Here is a 21,554-nt window from a genome sequence, read left to right on the forward strand (position 1 = left end):
TTACACTACATGTCACTACATCAGATGACTTAGTCTTTATCACACCACTGCTTGTGTGGGCTTGCTGAATGCAAATTGACCAGTGTACTTCCAACATTATAACTGTGATTACACTTCAAAGGCACTTTGTTGGCTGTTAACTACTGTAGGACATTCTGGAAGAGATGCAAAAGGCACTGCACAATTTTGGGTAAATGTTTACAGTAGTTTCAATCACATTGCTTGGTTCTTAGCTTAAGCCAACATTAGTCCAACAGTGTTGTATACCCAGCCAGCTTCATATAGCAATTGACTACTAAAGAAGGTGATCTGGACTTTCTTCTCATTGATGATTCTGAGACATTGCTTTGAGCAATTTGACGACTTTGTTCCCTCACATTTATCAGTGAATAGGTTTCAAAGAAAGTAATTCATTGCCTGTGAGGTAATTTGGAATGCCCTGAGGTTTTGATGGATGTGAGTGAGATCTTCCTATCAGCAAGAGTTCATAGATGACCAGAGGAAATGTCGCACTTCCAAAAGTTGTCCACAAAGGTCACAGGTTGCCAAGCAGTGATTGATCACTTCTGAGAGTGGCCTGTGATGGAAAATGCGTTGATGAGGGGAGCTCATCTTCACCTAATAATATCAATGCTACCTGTGAGTTACGAGTGGAAAGAGAAGACACATTATTATTCCATTACTGTATTGTCATGCAATGTTAATATGCACTGCAAGCTTGTATGAAAAGTAAATCTACATAAACAGAGATGGAAATTGTTACAATGGCTATATGAGTATATATGCATAGATATTTATAATGAACTTTTTTCTTTATTCTTCATTTTTTTCTTTCTACTTTATGTACACACACGCGCAAACACACACAAATATATATATTCTGTTTATGTAGATGTATTCTCCATGCAAGCTTACAGTGCTTATTAACATTGCCAGACTATAAGGGAATAACAATGTGTCTTCTTTTTCCATTCTTAATTCACAGGTAGCATTGATATACACCGATCAGCCAAAACATTGTGACCACTGACAGGCAAAGCGAATAACATTGATTATCTTGTTACAATGGCATCTATCAAGGGGTGGGATATATTAGGCAGCAAGCGAACAGTCAGGTCTTAAAGTTGATGTGTTGGATGCAGGAGTAATGGGCAGGAGTAAAGACCTGAGCAACTTTGACAAGGGCCAAATTGTTATGGCCAGCCGATTAGATCAGAGCATTCCAGAAACAGCAAGGCTTGTGGGGTGCTCCCGGTCAGCAGTGTAGGAAAATAACTGCAGATGCTGGTACAAATCGAAGGTATTTATTCACAAAATGCTGGAGTAACTCAACGGTTCAGGCAGCATCTCAGGAGAGAAGGAATGGGTGACGTTTCGGGTTGAGACCCTTCTTCAGACTGAAGTGGTGAGTACCTACCAACAGTAGTCTGAGGAGGGACACAGGGTTTTGGGCGCCCAAGGTTCATCGATGTGCGAAGGCAACAAAGGCTATCCTGTCTGGTCTGAACTGACAGAGAATCTGCTGTGGCACAAGTCACAGAAAATTTTAATGGTGGTCACGGGAGGAATGTGTCACAATACACAGTGCTTTGTACCCTGCTGTGTATGGGGCTGCACACGGAGGACCAACAGCATATTAGGCAGGTGGTCATAATGTTTTGGTTGATCGGTGTATATATATATATATGCTTACTGAACTTTTTTCTTTACTCTTTTGTTTTTCTACTTTATGTACATACACACACACACATGTATACATCTATAATTTTCTTTCCTTTATTATATTCTTTACATATTCTGTTGTGCTGCTGCGAGCAAGAATTTCATTGTTCTGTTTGGGACATATGACAATAAAACACTCTTGACTCTTCACTCATCTGACAACCAAAATCTGTGGGTCACATCAAGCAGGAAATTCTCAATCAGTCCAAATTGATCATATTATTTAAAAAACTAGAATTTATTTAAAATTATTAAAACCCTAGAAATCAAAAACTGGATTGAAATGTTTGCATGGGGTTCCTCTTGCTTCGGGAAGAAGATGTATTTATTAATTGACGTTGAGGTCTGAATTTCACTCCTGGGATAAATACAATTCTATCGTATCGTCAACCGCTTCTTTTCATAGAGGACGTTTTTCACAGACATCTCGTAATTTATATCGAGGGCATTGTTTGATCCGGTAAACTTGGTTGTAGCAATGTGTCAAAATGTTCCCTCCATTACACGTGCAACCACAATCAAGTAGGTTTTTTACTTCCCCTCTGATGGATATTTCAGTGACCAGTGTATTTGATTGGAATGCAGAAGCAACAGTTATCGTCACTGTCGGATCTTATTTAGATCTCACTGAAGTGGTGAATTCCTGCAAGTCAGCTGTAGATTATCGGGTTTTCTTCCCCCACCCCAGGTTGATCAGGAGACATGCATGCGTTTGCCCAGACTTGAGATGCAGCAGAAAGTGGGGATGTGAAAGTTAAAGGAAGCAAAGACGTTGTCAGGAGCAATTGCAATCTGATCTGACAAAGACCGTTTATCTCCACTCTTTATCGCCAGCGAGCACAAACACACATTCTTTAGATGCGTTGCGAGATGGCCAGCACAAACCAGGTGCGACTAGGAGTGGAATCTGAATTGTGCATACAATGGCAACAACTTTGCTGAGCTTTGAAGGCAGCTTTGGAAGGCGGCGGAATGTAGGTTGGATCAGGTAGTTGACTCCAAAGATACTAGAGGTTGACTCTGGGGAAACTTCAGACGTGAAGTCTCAGTTGCATTGTGGCCTCTGGTATCTTTGAGTGTGACTGCTGTTCTTTCTGTGCCCTCGGAGCGTACACTTTATTGGTTCCCGCGATCACGCCACTGGTTCCCGGGAGTATTTCACCCTTTGGCAGGTTTCACCTGCAGACACGCAGTGTGTTCATGAAAGCGCCGGTGCCTCGCTCCCGGGGTGCACTTGTAAAGAACAGAGGATGATTGATCAAGGATGTTCCCTTGGGTGAGTTTAAGTACCAGCTGTGCGGGACCTGGAGACAAAAGCGTCCTGAGATGTTGAAATGACAGGTATGGCTGATTACAGAGCGCATCCTCAGGTTACAGCTGGAGCTACTGATTCACACAGCGGCAGACAGGGTGCGGCTCGGCTCGGCTCGGCTCCTGGCCACGCACTTCAAGGGATTCCTCCCTCACTTGCCCCAATATAAAAATATCATGCAGAAAGTATCCGCTCCCCGTCTCCCCGTCTCCCCTGCCTCTTAACACGGGCAGCAGTTGCTGCAGCAGCCGCTTCTGTTCGCAGGGACAGTGTAAACATGTGCATCCCCTCTGTGACTGACCACAAAGTTGCATTAGCAACACAAACTAACTGGCATTTCCCCATTGATGGGGAGAGGTTTCCTCGGCACACTTGACAAAACACACGATAAAACATTTAAGGGGCATCTGGGCGGGCACTTGATGCAGGCGACCAAGCAAGTGCCGGTAAATGGCTCAGGCAAGATGGTCAGCATCGGCTTAGAAACAGAGACATGGGAATCGGTGCAGGATTAGGCCATTCGGCCCTTTGATCACGGCCATCCAATATGATCATTGCTAATCATCCAAAATCAGTACCCAGTTCCTGCTTTCTTCCCATACCCCTTGATTCTGTTAACCCTAAGAGCTATATTTAACTGTTGAAAACATGCAGTGAATTGGCCTCCACTGCCTTCTATGGCAGAGAATTCCACAGATTCACAACTCTCTGGGTGGAAAAGGTTTTCCTCATCTCAGTCCTAAATGGCCTCCCTCTTATTCTTACACTGTGACCCCTGGTTCTGGACTTCCCCAACATCGGGAACATTTTTCCTGTATATAGCCCATAAGAATTTTATATGTTTCTATAAGATCTCCTCTCATCCTTCTTGGTGGCCGAAGGGCCTTCTTCCCGTGCTGCCTGTCTCTATCACTGCAGCCGGCTCTGGTCAGGCCCCAGAATGCAGTCACACTGAGAAATTGCAGAGCAATGTCCCCCTTGCCTAGTGGGAAGCCACATGTTGACAGCATTTGAGGAACCTGTGTAGACCCTTCACATTCCAGCCGTCGGAAGAAGCTGGGGATGGTCACCTGTGCTGTCCTGATATTGATGGCCCCTCGCTGTGCCCCGCGGCCTGCAGCATTACAATCCAGTGAACTCAGTGGAGCAGCACCTTCCCCTCTCATACGTCACAGGAGGTGTGAGCTGGCCATCTCCATGGTGGACATTCATGGTTGGCACGTTGGCAAGGAGCAGCACTGTGGCGCAACGATAGAGTTGCTGCCTTACAGCACCAGAGATCCATGTTCGATCCTGACTAAGGGTGCTGCCTGTACGGAGTTTGTACGTTCTCCCTGTGACTTGCTTGTTTTTCTCTGGGTGTTCAGGTTTCCTCCCACACTCCAAACACATACAGGTTTGTTGGTTAATTAGCTTCAGTAAAATTGTAAACTGTCCCTAAGTGTGTGTAGGATAGTATTAGTGTGCGGGGATCACTGGTCGGTGCGGTCTCGGTGGGCCTAAGGGCCTGTTTCCACACTGTATCACAAAACTACACTAAAAGAAATGAAACTACAACACACCTCCAGATAACAGACAGTAATTCCAATGGTTCCCTTCCTAACACTGCCTTTAGAAGTTGAGGGTGTGCACAAATAAAACTGGCCAGCAATGTCACTGAAACGTCTGCCTCTGCTGGAAATCTGATATCAAAGCAGAAAATGTTGAAAACACTCAGCAAGTCAGGAAGCACATGGAGAGAAATAAACAGAGTTCCTATTTCAAACTGGAAACCCTTTGCTTGAACTCGTTTCACTGTTGTGCCAGAAATCCCCAACGGTGATGTCTGATATATCTCCTCGTGAAATAGAGTCACACAAAAGGTGCCAACCAGACAAACGGCTTCGTTTAACCGTAGAGTTTATTCCTTGGTAATACCTCATTGGCCAGGAATTATATCCATGATTCCACTTGACATACAATACAAGCACAATAACTATTTTTTACTTCTGCACTTTTTGCAAAGATACAGCAACTGAGAAGGAACAGAAGATAGACACAAAAAGCTGGAGTAACTCAACAGGTCAGACAGCAACTCTGGAGAAAAGTTATAGGTGACGTTTCATGTCGAGACCCTTCAGACTCGAACCGACCCAAAACGTCATCTATTTCTTTTCTCCAGAGATGCTGTTTGACTTGCTGAGTTTCTCCAGGTTTTTGTGTCTGTCAGTGTTCATTTTATCTCCGCTTTCCATCCCTGTAATGACCTTTCTGCCCTGCGCCTCCTTCATTGCCAGAGTGAGTTGACACACAAACTGGAGTAACTGCACCTCATATTCCGCTTGGGTAGCTTATAACCCACTGGTATCAACGTTGACTCAATCCAATTTTAAGTAGCTAATGAAAAAAACACTTCCTCCCACCATTTCCTCCTGCCTTTTCTGTGCCCCACTTGGATGCACATGTGTTTCTGATCAACCCCTCTCCCTTACAACCACCCCTCACCCCCTCCCTCCCTCCCCCCCCCTCCCCCTCCCTCCCTCCCCCCCCCTCCTGTACCTCTTTCCTTATCTCCCAATCTTTAGTCTTTTTTTACCTCTGGTCTTTGTCTAACCATCTGCTGATCAAGCCCCCTCACCTGTATCCAACAATTGCAGGTAGACACAAAATCCTGGAGTAACTCAGAAGCTCAGGTAGCATCTCGGGAGAGAAGGAATGGGTGACGTTTTGGATCGAGACCCTTCTTCAGACTCCTTCCTATCCAACTATTACAGTCTGAGTCACCCATTCCTTCTCTCCAGAGATGCTGCCTGACCCGCTGTTACTCCAGCTTTTTGTATCTATTACTGTGCCCAGCTTTCTTCCAGCGTTCTCCTTCCTACCACAATCAGTCTGAAGAAGTGTCACCAATGTGTGTCTTCTAGATGTGCTGCCTGACGGTCTGCGTTACTCCAACACTTTGTGAACTCCTCCAATCAGGCAACATTCTGGTGAGATTCCTCTGCACCCACTCTGCACTCACACCTTTCCTCTAGTGTGGCGACCAGAAGTCCACACAATACATTCAACGTATATTTTATGCCTGTCATTATGAAAGCAAGCACACCATATGTCCTCTTCACCACCCTACCTGCTGATGTTGCTGCTTTCAGGGAACTATGGATTTGAGCCACAAGGTCCTTCTGTTCAACATTCCTTTGTGGCTCACCATTTACTCTATATCTCCTATCCCAAAGCATTCATCACTTTGCACATATTCAGGAGGTGCTTCACATCACAATATGTGCTGCTGGGTATTTGTTGAAGATTGAGATGTTAAACAATTCACGCAATCATATCATATATATACAGCCGGAAACAGGCCTTTTCGGCCCTCCAAGTCCGTGCTGCCCAGCGATCCCCGCACATTAACACTATCCTACACCCACTAGGGACAATTTTTACATTTACCCAGCCAATTAACCTACATACCTGTACGTCTTTGGAGTGTGGGAGGAAACCGAAGATCTCGGAGAAAACCCACGCAGGTCACGGGGAGAACGTACAAACTCCTTACAGTGCAGCACCCGTAGTCAGGATCGAACCTGAGTCTCCGGTGCTGCATTCGCTGTAAAGCAGCAACTCTACCGCTGCGCTACCGTGCCGCCCCAATGAACCAAAGAAGAAATCAGTAGAAGGCCGGTTGCAGACTGACCTGTCAGTGATTCTGCATTGGCAATATACGATGAAATGACAGGTCGGAAGGAACTGCAGATGCTGGTTTAAACCGAAGATAGACACAAAATGATGTTTTCGGTCCAAACCCTTCTGAAGAAGGGTCTCTGAAGAAGGGCTTTGATCCAAAACGTCACCCATTCCTTCTCTCCAGAGATGCTGCCTGTGCTGCTGAGTTACTCCAGCATTTTGTGTCTATCTACTATGAAATGATGACTTGTTAGGTTGTCCATTTTGGTGGAAAGTTTATCTGGCAACACATTAACTGTGGAGGAACACGGAGGTACAATATGAGGTCAAAATAATGCTTGGCTGAAGCCTTTGGATGTAGAAGGAGAAGGCTGAAGAATAATGTGCCACAGTGCTGAGGGTCTATCAACAAATCCAAGTCTACCGGCAGTGAAATACAACAGTATAGAGACAGGCCTGACTGAGGGCCTAGTACTACACTTGACAGTTCAATTAAAGAGTCAGTGTGCTGGATGCCTCGGGCTACAGGTGAAATATATCAAAAATTCAATTTAGAAAACAATTTAAATCTTAAGACAGATGGACCGCATTTAATACATTGAAATTAATTATAACGCTGAAGTGAGCAAGACATTTATACCCAGCCATCTGCAACAGCAACGTTTACAGTCGAAGAATGAAATAGTTCTTAATTTATAAAATTCTTTGAAGCTTATTAATATTTGCTTGTTTAGATCAAGGTCAGTTTTCATCTTTGCTACAAGTTCCCTGATTTATATTGTAATATTGTTTAAAAATTAAGCTGAACTCAATGATTGAAAGTGAAGAGGTGACATGAAGTAGACAGAATAACATGTCCACACAGAGCCAACATTAAACGCCAACAGTTTCCCTCACTGCCAGATGGAATTGGCTCTGGAGCAATCAAAATAATCGCAGTGATCCAGGTCCAAGTGGGATCTTGTCAAGGTGGATAACTACAGGAAGGATATTTGCCCCACTTCATTAACTTTAGACAGGATGAAGAACGAGGCCTGCTCACGTCTGTAGTCACAGCTGTGTACAGGGAACGGCTTCCCTCCTGAGTACAGTGTGGAACCAGCACAGCAAGAATACCTGGTCCCTCCACCGGCACCAGGGTGAAAGGAAACAGCGAGCCTCAGCAGCTGGTAATGCAGAACCAGTACTCTCCACACAAAGGCCTGTCCCACACACACACTGTCACCGAGTGAAGCAACACATCTCACAGAATTACTTCTTAAATGGAGATGACCACCATTGTGATGTATGACTGTGACATTGCAGTGATGCACTGAATCCATACCTCCTCCTCCTACTGTTTGCACCTTGCCAGCTCTCAGCAGGAAAGTCATAGAGCCACTGCAATCTATAGAGCGCGTGCATCATATAGCACAATGTGCAGGCTCTCTGGCCCATTGCATCTATGCTGATCATTGAGTACACAACTATACTCATCCCATTCACCAGCATTTGGCCTAGAGCCGCCAATACCTTGAGGATTCAAGTGACCAATCCACATATTCCTGAAACGCTGTGCTACTTCCTGTCTTCACCACCCACTCAGGCAGCACGTTCTCGACTCTAACAATCCCCAGGGCAAAGCCTGTTTTCCCTCCTAAACCCCTTCCCTAACCCTGAACTTACCCCTTCGAGTTTTAGACACTTGCGCTTAGAGGGAAACTTTCTTCAATCAACCCCATCGATGTCCCGTATAAGTTTGGTCACCGCTCTCAGGTCCCTCCCTCAGCCTTCTCTGCTCCCAGGAACACAAGCCCAGCCTGCCCCGTCTCCTCTCTAACTGAACCACCACGTCAGAGGCAACGACTTGATCAATCTTCTTTGCATGTGGTGATGAACAGTGAGGCGATAACAAGCAAAGAGGCCAAACCCAATACATCTTAATTATGTTAATATTTGTTTGTTTAGATCAAGGTCAATTTTTATCTTTGCTACATGTTGCTAATTTATATTCTAATCTTGTTTAAAAATTAAGCTGAACTCAGGGTGAAGCAGGGCAGTGCAGCGGTAGAGTTGCTGCCTTACAGTGCTTGCAGCGCCCGAGACCCGGGTTCCATCCCGACTACGGGTGCTGTCTGTACGGAGTTTGTACGTTATCCTCATGACCTGCGTGGATTTTCTCCAAGATCTTCGGTTTCCTCCGACACTCCAAAGATGTACAGGTATGTAGGTTAATTGGCTTGGTGTATGTGTAAATTGTCCCTAGTTTGTGTACGATAGTGTTAATGCAAGGGTTCCCAACCTGGGGTACGTTTACCCCCAGGGGGTAAATTTTATCTACCCATGGGGTAAATTTGAACAAAATAATAATGTCAAAAACCGTATTTTTAAATTTCCCCTTTGTCGGTTGCTTTATTATGGTAGAAGTGTAAACTCAAAATACTGAACAAAACAGGGTGAGGGTAAATTTATTTTCGAAAAGTTGCCAGGGGTAAACGGGACGAAAAAGGTTGGGAACCCCTGTGTTAATGTGTGGGGATCGCTGGTCGGCACAGACTCGGTGGGCCGAAGGGCCTGTTTCTGTGCTGTATCTCTAAAACCATAACTAAAACTATGATTCATAACTAAAACCATAACTATGATTCAAAGTGTAAAGATGACATGAAATAGACAGAATAACAAAGAGTCATAGAGTGATACAGCGTGGAAACAGACCCTTTGGCCCAACTTGCCCACACCCAGCCTCAACTACCTCCTCTGGGAGCTTGTTCCATACACCTACCACCATTTGTGTGAAAATGTTACCCCTCAGATTCATATTAAATCTTTTCCTCTTCACCTTGAACCTTTGTCCTCTGGTCCTCGATTCCCCTACTCTGGGCAAGAGTCTGAGCATCTACCTGATCTACTCCTCTCATGATTTTGTACACCTCAATCAGATCACCCCTCACCCTCCTGCGCTCCAGGGAATAGAGACCCAGCCCACTCAACCTCTCCCTGTAGCTCACCCCCTCTAGTCCTGGCAACATCCTCGTAAATCATCTCTTTACCCTTTCCAGCTTGATCACATCGTTCCTATAATGTGGTGCCCAGAACTGAACACAATACTCTAAATGCAGTCTGGCCAACATCTTATACAACATGTTCACACATTGCCAACATTAAACGTTAACATTCACTGCCAAATGGAATTGACTCTGGAACAATCCAAATAACCATTGTGTTCCAGCTCCAACTGGGATCGTGACGTGGAATCGTACAGGTTCAGAACTGCCGCCAGCCACCCACAACATCTTCTCTGTGGCCACATCATGCTCCACAATACACATACATCAGATGCATGTGGAGACACTTACTGTTTCTCTTTCTGCAAAACTCGTTCTAATTATCAAGGAAATCAGTGAAAATACTGAAGATAGGAACACACATCTTGGTTATCAGGTGCCTCAGTGCAATAAATAAGGATTTCATTATCAAATGCTATAGCTGAGAGTCTGATGGAAATCGAAATACTTACTGTCAAAGTCTGGTAAAAAATTGCCTTGGGGCATGAATACGTTTATCTCAGTATCAGGGAGCCAGGGGCAGCACAGTATTTAGCTCTGCCCTCTCAAGTAGATGCATCACAGCATTCTAGATAATCATTTATGTTACAATTCCCATGATAAGATTTTCCGAGCAGCTGTGTTTGTGACTGAAGCAACGCAGATTATTTCCAATGCTGATGTTGCTTTGCCAACATCTGGCCTGAAATAAACACAGGCTGAATTATCTAAGGAACTTTTAGAAGTGTAATAGGAACTAAGGTGAGATAAGTGGATATCAACATGCAAATTTCCCAGTGTGTGAATAAGAGAAGGTGCCAGTGTTCCCTGGGATGGGACAAGAATCTGAAGAAGGGTCTCGAATCGAAACGTCACCCATTCCTTCTCTCCAGAGATGCTGCCTGTCCCGCTAGGTTACTCCAACTTTGTGTCTATCTACAAGAGTCTTCACCACTGATTAACTGCAATAACAACACAATACAAAAGGAGACCATGGAAAAGGGAGATCAGGCGATCTGACCAAATTCCTAGTGGAGATATGGATTTTACGAATGAGAACATCAACAAGGGCATTTGAAAAATGAGGACTCGAGTGTCTCAATACATTTCACTCGTCACGGGCTAAAGGTGGAGCAACACAGGATACCACTCAGAGTGTGGAAACTAGATGGTGTTCAGCAGTAAAGTGGAGTGCTCAGATGGTATAACCTGAACATAATAATAATAATTAATAATAATTCATTTATTTTATATAGCGCCTTATCGGGTGCTCAAAGCGCTTTACAAAAACAATCAACATAAAAACAAACAGACAAACTATCCTAATGGAAAAGCGGCGAATAAACAACGCCAGCGTCCTCTCACGTCAGGGTCCGGCAGTAGACAACAAAAAGCACAGGACACGCAGATACAATTTTTACACAAACAGCCATCACAGTGATTGCTCTAGGCACACCCTCACTGTGATGGAAGGCAAAGTCTTATCTCCTCCTCATTCTTCTCCCGTGGTGCCACGAGGTGATCGAGGCTCCCAACTTTTTGAAGCCCCCACCGGGCGATGGAAAGTCCCAGGGCCGAGCCGAGCAGGCCGATGAAAGTCCTGAGCCCCCACCGGGCGATGGAAAGTCCCAGGGCCGAGCCGAGCAGGCCGACGAAAGTCCCGAGCCCCCACCGGGCGATGGAAAGTGCTGCGGCCGAGCCACGCAGGGCGATGAAGGGCCTGCGGGCGGGTCGATCGTACCTTGCGCTTCGGGGCGGTCGAAGCTGCTACGGCTGGAGCTCCCAAAAACCGGTCGCCAGCCAGGGACCTGCGAACTCCCGATGTTGCGGTCTGCAGGGCCCACGGCCGAAGCCTCCGAGATGGTAAGTCCAGGCCCTGCGACCGGAGTCTTCAAGGTCGATCCCAGCTGGAGGCCGCCGACTCCACGATGTTAGGCCGTAGCGCGAACGGAGATACGACACGGTAAAGGTCGTATCTCCGTTGAGGAAGAGATTAGAAAAAAAGGTTTCCCCCAACCCCCCCACCACCCCCCCCACATACACAGAGTTAAAAATAGAACAAAACGTACATTAAACGATGACAATAGACAAAAAACAAAAAAAAAGACAGAGAAACTGCCGGTGAGCCGCAGCTGCAGAACACAGCCACGCCCCTTTATGTCATCGAGTAATGCAGTGTGGAAACAGGCCTTTGGCCTAACTTGCCCACACCAGCCAACAATGTCCCAGCTACACTAGTCCCACCTGCCTGCGTTTGGTCCATATGCCTCCAAACCTGTTTCTTAAATGTTGGGATAGTCCCAGCCTCAACTACCTCCTCTGGCAGCTTGTTCCATACACTCACTATCCTTTGTGTAACAAAGTTACCCTTCAGATTCCTATGAAATCTTTTCCCCTTCACCTTAAACCTATATCCTCTGGTCCTCGATTCCCCTACTATGGGCAAGAGACAGTACATCTACCCGATCTATTCCTCTCATGATTTTATAATTTTATACACCTCTCTAAGATCATCCCTCATCCTCCTACATCCCAAGGAATAGAGTCCCAGCCTGCACAACCTCTCCCTGTAAATCAGACCCTCTAGTCCTGACAACATCTTCTCTGTACCCCTTCCAGCTTGACAACATCTTTCCTATGACATGGTGCCCAGAACTAAACACAATACTCATCAACGTCTTACGCAACTGCAACATGACCTCCCAACTTCTGCACTCTACATGTATTAAATCTGACGCCGATGTAAATAAATTAGTAGGAGTGTGATGTTTGAACATAGCATATGATTGGATATACACAACAGATTAAAGTTTGTAAACTGAAAGATAGCAGGCTTCTCATAAGCACAGATTACATTGGCAGCTTGTTCAAAGCAGGCCGGGTTTTAAAATGTGTAGGAAGGAACTGCAGATGTTGGTTTGCACTGAAGGTAGACACAAAATGCTGGAGCAATTCAGCGAGTCAGGCAGCATCTCTGGAGAAAGGAATAGGTGACGTTTCGGGTCGAGACCCTTCTTCAAACTGAGAGTCAGGGCAGAGGGAAACTAGAGATATGAAAAGGTACAGAACAAATCGGAGTCGGCGCCGATAGTCAAAGTGCCCACAATGGTCCATTGTTGGCTGTGGAGGAAGTGATAATGAGGGGACAATAAAACTAGCAGGAAGACTGGGGTGGGGAGGGCTGGAGAGAGAGGGAAGGCAAGGGTTGCTTGAAGTTAAAGAAATCAATATTCATACCGCTGGGTTGTAAGCTGCTCAAGTGAAATATGAGGTGCTGTTCCTCCAATTTGTGTGTGGCCTCACTCTGACAGTGGAGGAGGCCCAGGACAGAAAGCTCAGTGAGGGAATGGGAGGGGGAGCTAAAATGTTTGGCAACCAGGAAATCGCATAGGCCCAGGTGGACTGAGGGGAGGTGTTCAGTGAAACCATTGCCGATATTTAGGAGTCCACACCTGGAACAGCAGATACAGTAGATGAGGTTGGAGGAGGTGCAAGTGAACTTCTGCCTCATCTGAAAGGAATGTCAATGTCTATGAGCAGAGTCGAGGGGGGAGGTATAGGGACAGGTGCTGCATCTCCTGCAGTTGTGGGGGAATGTACCTGGGGAGGGGGTGGTTTGGGTGGGAAGGGACGAGTTAACCAGGGAGTTGCGGATGGAATGGGCTCTGCGGAAAGGGGTGGAAATGAGAAGATGTGACTAGTGGTGGGATCCCGTTGGAGGTGGCTAAAATGTTGGAGGATTATGTGTTGTATGCGACGGCTGATGGGGTGAAAGGTGAGGACTAGGGGGACTCTGTCACTGTTTGGTCAATAGTCAGTTGATAGTCCATCTCCCGTGATGGAGACCGTGAGTCAAGAAAAGGGAGGATGGCTCCCCCCCTATTTAGTTTAAAGCCCTATCTACAGCCCTAGTTATGTGATTCACCAGGACCCTGGTCCCAGCAGGGATAAGGTGGAGTCCATCCCATATGAACAGCTCCCTCCTTCCCCAGTACTGATGCCTATGTCCCACCAATTCAAACCCACCTCTAACACCAACCTTGGAGCCATGAGTTTAACTCTGTAATTACAAAGTTCTCATGCCAATGTCCCTGATATAACACGGTGTTTGAAGCTGAGATTCCAGCTCATCAATTGTGAGCCTGAATTCCTCCAGAAACTAACCTGTGCTGCAGAGGTGGTGATGAGTAGGCACTGTGGGGTCCACCAGCTCCCACATCATGTAGCTACAGCATCTCACATCACCCTGCATCTTACTTTATTTATTTATTCCCGGCTGCTCTTCCCTGGGCTTCCCGCTGCTGCTCCATCTCCGAGCTTGAAACGGACTCGCGTGCTAGACACTGCTTTCCTCAGCCCTTCTCACCAAAGCCCCTTGAGCCAAAGCTTCAGTCATGCACTTGACTGCAACACCGGCCTTCACTTCATCATATCATATCATCATATCATATCATCATATCATATATATACAGCCGGAAACAGGCCTTTTTGGCCCTCCAAGTCCGTGCCGCCCAGCGATCCCCGTACATTAACACTATCCTACACCCACTAGGGACAATTTTTACATTTACCCAGCCAATTAACCTACATACCTGTACGTCTTTGGAGTATGGGAGGAAACCGAAGATCTCGGAGAAAACCCACGCAGGTCACGGGGAGAACGTGGCGGCGCCTAATGGCTGCGGCTCGCTAGCAGTCTGTTCGTCTTTTTTCCTTTTTTTTTGTTGTGTGTCGGTGTTGGGATGGTTTTTTTTTTTTTTTGGTTGTGTATGTGTGGGGGGTGGTGGTGTGGGTGGGGGGGTGGTGGGGGGGGGTGGGGGAAACTTTTCTCTTCCTCACGGCGCGGGGTGCGGCTCGGCTGCGGAGCCTAACATCGCCCGGTGCGGCTCGGCCGCTGGACTTTACATCGCCCGGTGCGGCTTGGCCGCTGGACTTTACATCGCCCGGTGCGGCTTGGCCGCTGGACTTAACAGTGCCCGGTGCGGCTCGGCCGCGGGACTTTTCATCGCCCGGTGCGGCTTGGCCGCAGGACTTTACATCGCTGGTGCGGCTCGGCCGCTGGACTTAACAGTGCCCGGTGCAGCTCGGCTGCGGGGCCTAACATCGCCCGATGCGGCTCGGCCGCGGGACTTTACATCGCCCGGTGCAGCTCGGCCGCGGGACTTTTCATCGCTGGTGCGGCTCGGCCGCGGGACTTAACATCGCCCGGTGCGGCTCGGCCACGGGACTTTGCTGCGCAAGGCTTGGTCGCGGGGCCTTTCATCGCCCGGCTCGGCCGCGAGACGTTTCAGCACCCGGTGCAATTCGGCCGCTGGGACTTCCACCCCCTTGCGGGGACTGTGCGGGTCGGTCGGGGACGAGCTGTCTGTCCGTGGGCGTGGGGAAGAGAGTGGAAGTTTTGTTGCCTCCATCACAGTGAGGGGGTGTGTGGAGTCACTGTGATGGACGTTTGTGTTGGGGTTATGTGTCTCGTGTTCTTTTTTTGTATGACTGCTATGTAGTTTCGTTCGGTACCTCGGTACCGAATGACAAATAAAGCTCTGTTATACTGTTATATACAAACTCCTTACAGTGCAGCAACCATAGTCAGGATCGAACCTGAGTCTCCGGTGCTGCATTCGCTGTAAAGCAGCAACTCTACCGCTGCGCTACCGTGCCGCCGGTCTTCTTGAAGCAGGTGGGTATCTCAGAACGGGGTAGGGATAGATTAAAGATGTCCATCAACACTCCCACAGGTTGGTCCATGCAGTTCCTATGGATGCGGCCTGGGACTCAGTAAGGCAAACTTAACATTTGCAACAGTGACCCAAGGAAAAGGCACACTCGAGTCTGGTGGGACGGATGGCATCATCCCCTTGGCCTTCTGCTCAAAGCGGGCATAAAATGTATTGTTCATCATGCTGCCTGACCTGCTAAATATCTGTAGCATTTTTGTGCCTTTTATTAGAAATAAGCATCTGCTGTTCCTTGAGTCCACTGAATATTGACAACTGATGGCAGTACAGGATGACTGGGAAAATAAATTCTGCTGGGAGCCCAGGAGTCTTGGTGTAAGAAGGATCTGCAGATGCTGGTTTAAACCGAAGATAGACACAAAAAGCTGGAGTAACTCAGGGATGGGCAGCATCTCTGGAGAGAAGGAATGAGTGACGTTTCGGGTCGAGACCCTTCGTGTTTGGCGGCTTTGGTTTTAGTGCGGTTAAAATCCGTGCCGACTCAAATGTAAGTTTACATTGTATGTTGTCTTTACTGAAGAGGCAGGCAGTGACCAAGTCCAATAAGACATACTGTAAGCACCTCCGTTTGATTTTCCCATTGGTGAGTCCCTCTATCCTGTGGACACCAAGAACAAGAACCTCAGCTGGACCAGACTAAGAACATGATGAAACAACTAAGTCAGGGGCTGGGTCTCCCCCTGTGTGATTCACCTCCTGACACCACAAAAACGTTTGCCGCCTACATCAGGCAGCACAATGATAGAGCTGCTGCCTCACAGCGTCAGAGACTCGGGTTAGATGCTGACAATGGGTGCTGTCTGGATGAAGTTTGTACGTTCTCCCTGTGACTGTGGGTTTTCTCCAGGAGCTCGGGTTTCCTCCCACACTCCAAAGACGTGCAGGTTTGTAGGTTAATTAAAAGTGTGAGCACATAGACCTTTTGCATGTTTAATCAATGGTTGGTGTGGACTCAGTGGGCGAAGGACCTGTTTCCACGTTGTATCTCTAAACTAAGGTACTAGGCACAAATCATGAGTGAGATGGAAAACCCTCCATTCGCCTTAATGACTGCAGCTCTAACAACTCTCCACAACCTAAACACTATCCAGAACAAGCACCCCACTTGAATGGCATCTTATCGACCACCCAAGGCTGTGGTTACTTCCACCAACACACAGTGCCCACACTGTGTTGTATCTATGCCTTTTATAGGCTTCCTTCAGGTTTCTACACAATTAAAGATTTTATATTTAAAGGTTTTATATTTCCAGTTTGAACAGTAATTGTGATCATCATAGTGTGTTCGTGTAAGAACCAGGTTAGAGATTTGCGTCAAAGGCTAGACTATCCTTGCCCCTGGATTCCCAGGTGCTGGCCACTAACATAAGTTTTAAAATTGGTGAATACTGTATTACGGTTTGCTTTTCAAAATAAGAAGGAAAACATTTTATTTCCCTGCAGCATTAAGTATTGTCATCAGGATTCAGAAAGTTGAAGGAGCAGACCTGAGGTACTTCCCCGAGACTGGGTCTCAGCTTGAAAAGCATTAGCCTTAGATGCATCCCCGCCTCTCGGTCATAAAGCTGTGGACTCGAGTCTCATACCAGGAAAGTGGAATGCTTGCCAGCAATTTTTATTTTAAATTTACACTCTGTTAGTTTAAGCTGTATCCAAATACACTGTGAATGTGGAAACCATTCTTGCATTCACCTTGAGTGCAGAAAAATGGAATTGTTTTTTACTCAAGTACTTTGATCATCGCATGTTAGACAAAGAAGTCTTTATTGCTGCCCATGGATATGCCTTTGAAAGTGGAGGATTGGAACTTCACCAGAATATCCTCTTGAAAAAGATCTAATTTCTTTTTTTGCTTTATAGGTTGTTGGTGCCACAAGCAAGATCAGCATTGATCACCCATATCTGATTGCACTTTGAATTGTAACAGTGAACTGTGATGTTGAACTGCTGCAATCCAACTGGTGAAGGTACTCCCATGGTGCTGTTGGGTGCTGTTGGGGAGGGTTTAGACCAGCAATGATGAAGGAGCAGTGTTGGGTGTGTTCCTTAAGATGGCGACATTCTCAGGTACTTGCTGCCTTTGTCCATCTGTGCAGTAGAATGGGTGACGTTTCGGATCGAGACCCTTTTCATTGCCTCTGTCCTTGTTCTATATGTTCGCTTGCAGATGAAGGGTCATTTGTGGACTTTACCAGAGGTGGATAAGATGGTGTTTGATGCAGGCATGTGAATTTTCCGCGTTACTGTGGAATTCCGCATTTAAAAAATCAATTTTCCGCGCTTTTTGCATGGTTTCCGCGTTTTTCACTTTGCCAAATAAAAGGAGAAAACAGATCGAAAAAAAAGAAAGAAAAAAATATAAACGATGTATAGACTTGTAACGAACACTAGGGTTCCACTAGCGGTCGCTAGGGGTTCCGCGGGAAATTCCCCCCGCGCCCTGGAAGTCTCTGCGAAAATGTAGCACCTAGACTGGTCAAGGCAGCCAATCTCGACCTCATCGGGACTTCCACGGCCGATCAGTGGGTTGCATTTGCAACCTGCGGCCGGGGCTCTGGAACTCCAGCCCAGCTGGAGCCAGCACATCTATCCCCATCGCCGAGCGACTTCCATGGCCGGCTGGATAAACCAGCAAAGCTCTGGAACCAAGAGTACCTGAAAGTCAGTGATGGAACTGTAATGAATAAATATTGAATTTAAGTGCCAGATTATATAACTAAATTAATTATGACAGGGTTAAAATATAAAACACAGTAGAAAAGCCAATTACCACCTTTATGGGCTGATTATCAATTAATGTGCGAATTTACTTCAAAATTTTATTAGTGTACAGTGACATATTCATGATGTCTGTTTTTACTTTGAAATGCATTAAAAGAGGCTTGAAACTGGTAATTTTGTGCGTAAATTTTCCAATTTTTTGACTCCCCGTTGTACGCCTCCTCGCGCAAGTGCTCAGCTCTTTTCCTCTTTTTTACTGCACTCACATGCCTGTTGATGGAAAAGATGGCTGATTGATTGGAATGTTAGCCAAGTCCTAGCCTGCCCAACCTTTCCCGATAGCTCAGGTCCTCAGGCCTCGGCAACAATAAGCCCGTCTTTAAATTATTTTGCCTGTTACCTGTACAAAGCCTCTCACAAGAAGGCCAGTCTGAAGAAGGATCTCGACCTGAAAGGTCACCTATTCCTTTTCTCCAGAGTTACTCCAGCCTTATGTGTCTATCTTCTCTCACGAGAAGGAACTTGAGCTACCATCTAGACGTGATTTTTCAGCGTTTTTCTGCTAATCGCAATCTCCAATTGAGTAAAAGCTCACCCACCCAGCCATAGTACCCTGGGATATTTTCATTGCCTGTGGCCCATGCCACTGGGGCTGTTTATAAACCTTGTCTGAGATAAGCCTGAGGGATGTCTGAAATCTGAACCAAATGCAGTTGCAAATCTCCGAGCTCCCAACGTTTGAAGAAGGGTCTCGACCAGAAACATCACCTGTTCATTTTCTCCAGAGATGCTGTCTGACCCGCTGAGTTGTCCCAGCTTTTGTATCTGACTTTCTCACATAGGTCTCTAGCAAGTCAAATCATCAGCTTCTTGGCAATAAAGAAACCAAAGGAAACTGGGAGATTATTTCTGCAAAGTCAGTTATTAATCATTCCAGTCCTACTTGTTAGCTCATATCAGATGCCTGGCAGACCCCTGGTTCAATTCATAAATAAACCTGACAGAGGAAGAAAACCGATGAATTTGCCCTCATTTCACCAGTAATAGGTTAAAGTTACACCATTAACCGACTTCAATGGGAATGCTCTGCACCCGTTACCCTGTAACACTTTTAACACCATAGGCGCAGCGGTAGAGTTGTTGCCTTACAGCGAATGCAGCGCCAGAGACCAGGGTTCGATCCCGACTACGGGTGCTGTCTGCATGGAGTTTGTATGTTCTCCCCATGACCTGCATGGGTTTTCTCCGAGATCTTCGATTTCCTCCCACACTCCAAAAACGTACAGGTTTGTGGGTTAATTGGCTTGGTAAATGTGTAACTTGTCCCTCGTGTGTAAGATAGTGTTAATGTGTGGGGATCACTGGTCGGTGTGGACTTGTTGTGTCGAAGGGCCTGTTTCCGTGCTGTATCTCAAAATTAAACTAAATTAAACTAATGTACACCGGAATATTTCTCTTCACTCTACCTATTGTACTTTTATGTATGACTTGATTGTATCTTATGCGTAGTATGATTTGACACAAACAACAAAATCACTGTATATAGGTACACAGGGCAATAATAAGCCAATCCCAATACCAATCCTATGGGAAATGCAAGATTCTCCGCATCTACACAGTAAAACTCAAATAATCTAACATACTCAGAGGTTCATTGGGGTCGGGATGGAAGGTTTTCTGGTCTATTGGATGTTATTTCTATTAGTACTTCCACAATGATTTATTTTAGATGCTACACGGGATGCTAATGGATTTTCCAATAAATCAGTTCAGCTGAAAAAGGAATGTGGCCATGGTGAGTGGAAAAGGAGCATGGAGCTGGATCCTGATGGGTGGACTGGGATTTCATGAAATAAGATTGCTGGAAGGGAAAGACGTCATGGCAATATCACCTGTTGGGTCTAATGCTCATTATCGGGATTTCCAAATAATCGAATGTTGGATTATCAGAGTTTTCCTGTAACCTTGCTTGAGAATTGTTCATTTTGACAAGTTAGCTGCTCTATTTCCAGTGCAATATGAAGCCAACTGCAAGTTCATTATTAGTTTAGCAGGATCTGCTTGATTATAAAGTTTGCCTGCTAAATTTTATCCCATTTCCAAAGATTGCATGTCAGTTTGTACAGATTTGTTGACATAAGCTGATTTGGGACCCTGGATCTAATTAGTACAAGGTGTGAAGAATATATATCCAAGCCCAGCATTAAAAATAACTATGGCCTCCCTCATCACTTTCCACTTGCTGCATGAGTAAGATTTTCCTTTATTGGCAAAGCAAATAGGTGGAATTCCTGGAAGATGAACAAACTATTTTATTCAGCCATAGCAGTAATGTGAAACAGTTGACGCACAGGGCTCTGGGAATACTTCTGAAGAATCTTAGTTCTTGAACAGATGCAATGTGTTAATTGATTAGCAAGCAGGAGCTCTGCTGAGTTGGATCAGTGAGGGAAAGAAGTCGGGGATCCTTGCATGTACAAGAAGGAAAAGTACGAACTGCTGCCACGCTCGTTCCCTTAGCTGCGTGCTTTGAGCCGTACCACATGACAAGAGGCTGCAAACACACCACTGTGTGTTTCAATCTGGACTGAGACTGGTGTTGCCGGATCTTATTTACTCTGATCAGAAACTGGCACTGGCTTCACAATGCCACAGAAGTAAGCCGCCACAAACCAAAGGGTCATTGTAATAAAAGCTCCACTCGCGACCCACTCAATGGGACCTTTATCTTCACTGATTAACCGTTCATGTCTTCGGCCTTCATCTGTCCTCCAATGTATGGCTTGACCCGATTTTCATTAGAAAGGTCAATTTGAATAGTTCCATCACAAACACAATCTATTATCAAATTGCATCACACACCACCCTGAACTTGCTGCTTGTTAATCCTCAGATTAATTCACACAAAATTAGCCGCTCAACGAATTGCATGATACCACATCAATGGTTATTCCTTTTAAAAGTCTGAGAGGTTCTTTCATTTGGCCAAAGTATCAATTCATTTAATTTAGATGAGGTTTCATTATATAATGGCCTCAGATATTTGATAACTGTGTGTTAATACATATCACAGATATCGACCTATTTTTCAAAATACATCCATTATTCAAGAAATATGTGTCACTTACACAGCCAACAAGTGCATCACTATTTGTGATCCATAAAACAAATTAACACACCCGAGAAAATGTATGCAGCTTCTGTTTTAAAAGTGTGGAGCAAATGCAAAATCAATCTGTGTGATATGGATAATTTGAACTAATTCCACCCAGTGGAATGGGGGTATGGGGAGAAAACAGGAACGGTGTACTGATTGAGAATGATCAGCCATGATCACATTGAATGGTGGTGCTGGCTCGAAGGGCCGAATGGCCTACT

The 21,554-nt window shown here is 45.8% G+C and overlaps 1 long non-coding RNA gene across 1 annotated transcript; it reads left to right on the plus strand.

The window, feature by feature from the left end:
• Window positions 1–2,900: 2,900 nt before the first annotated feature.
• On the plus strand, window positions 2,901–17,037 carry LOC144606023 (uncharacterized). Its single transcript, XR_013548909.1, has 3 exons — window positions 2,901–2,998; window positions 15,668–15,942; window positions 16,899–17,037. It is a non-coding gene; the product is annotated as an uncharacterized LOC144606023 (long non-coding RNA).
• Window positions 17,038–21,554: the final 4,517 nt, after the last annotated feature.

The sequence above is a fragment of the Rhinoraja longicauda genome, chromosome 25 (genome assembly GCF_053455715.1).
Source record: "Rhinoraja longicauda isolate Sanriku21f chromosome 25, sRhiLon1.1, whole genome shotgun sequence".
In the NCBI taxonomy this organism is placed as follows: Eukaryota; Metazoa; Chordata; class Chondrichthyes; order Rajiformes; family Arhynchobatidae; genus Rhinoraja; species Rhinoraja longicauda.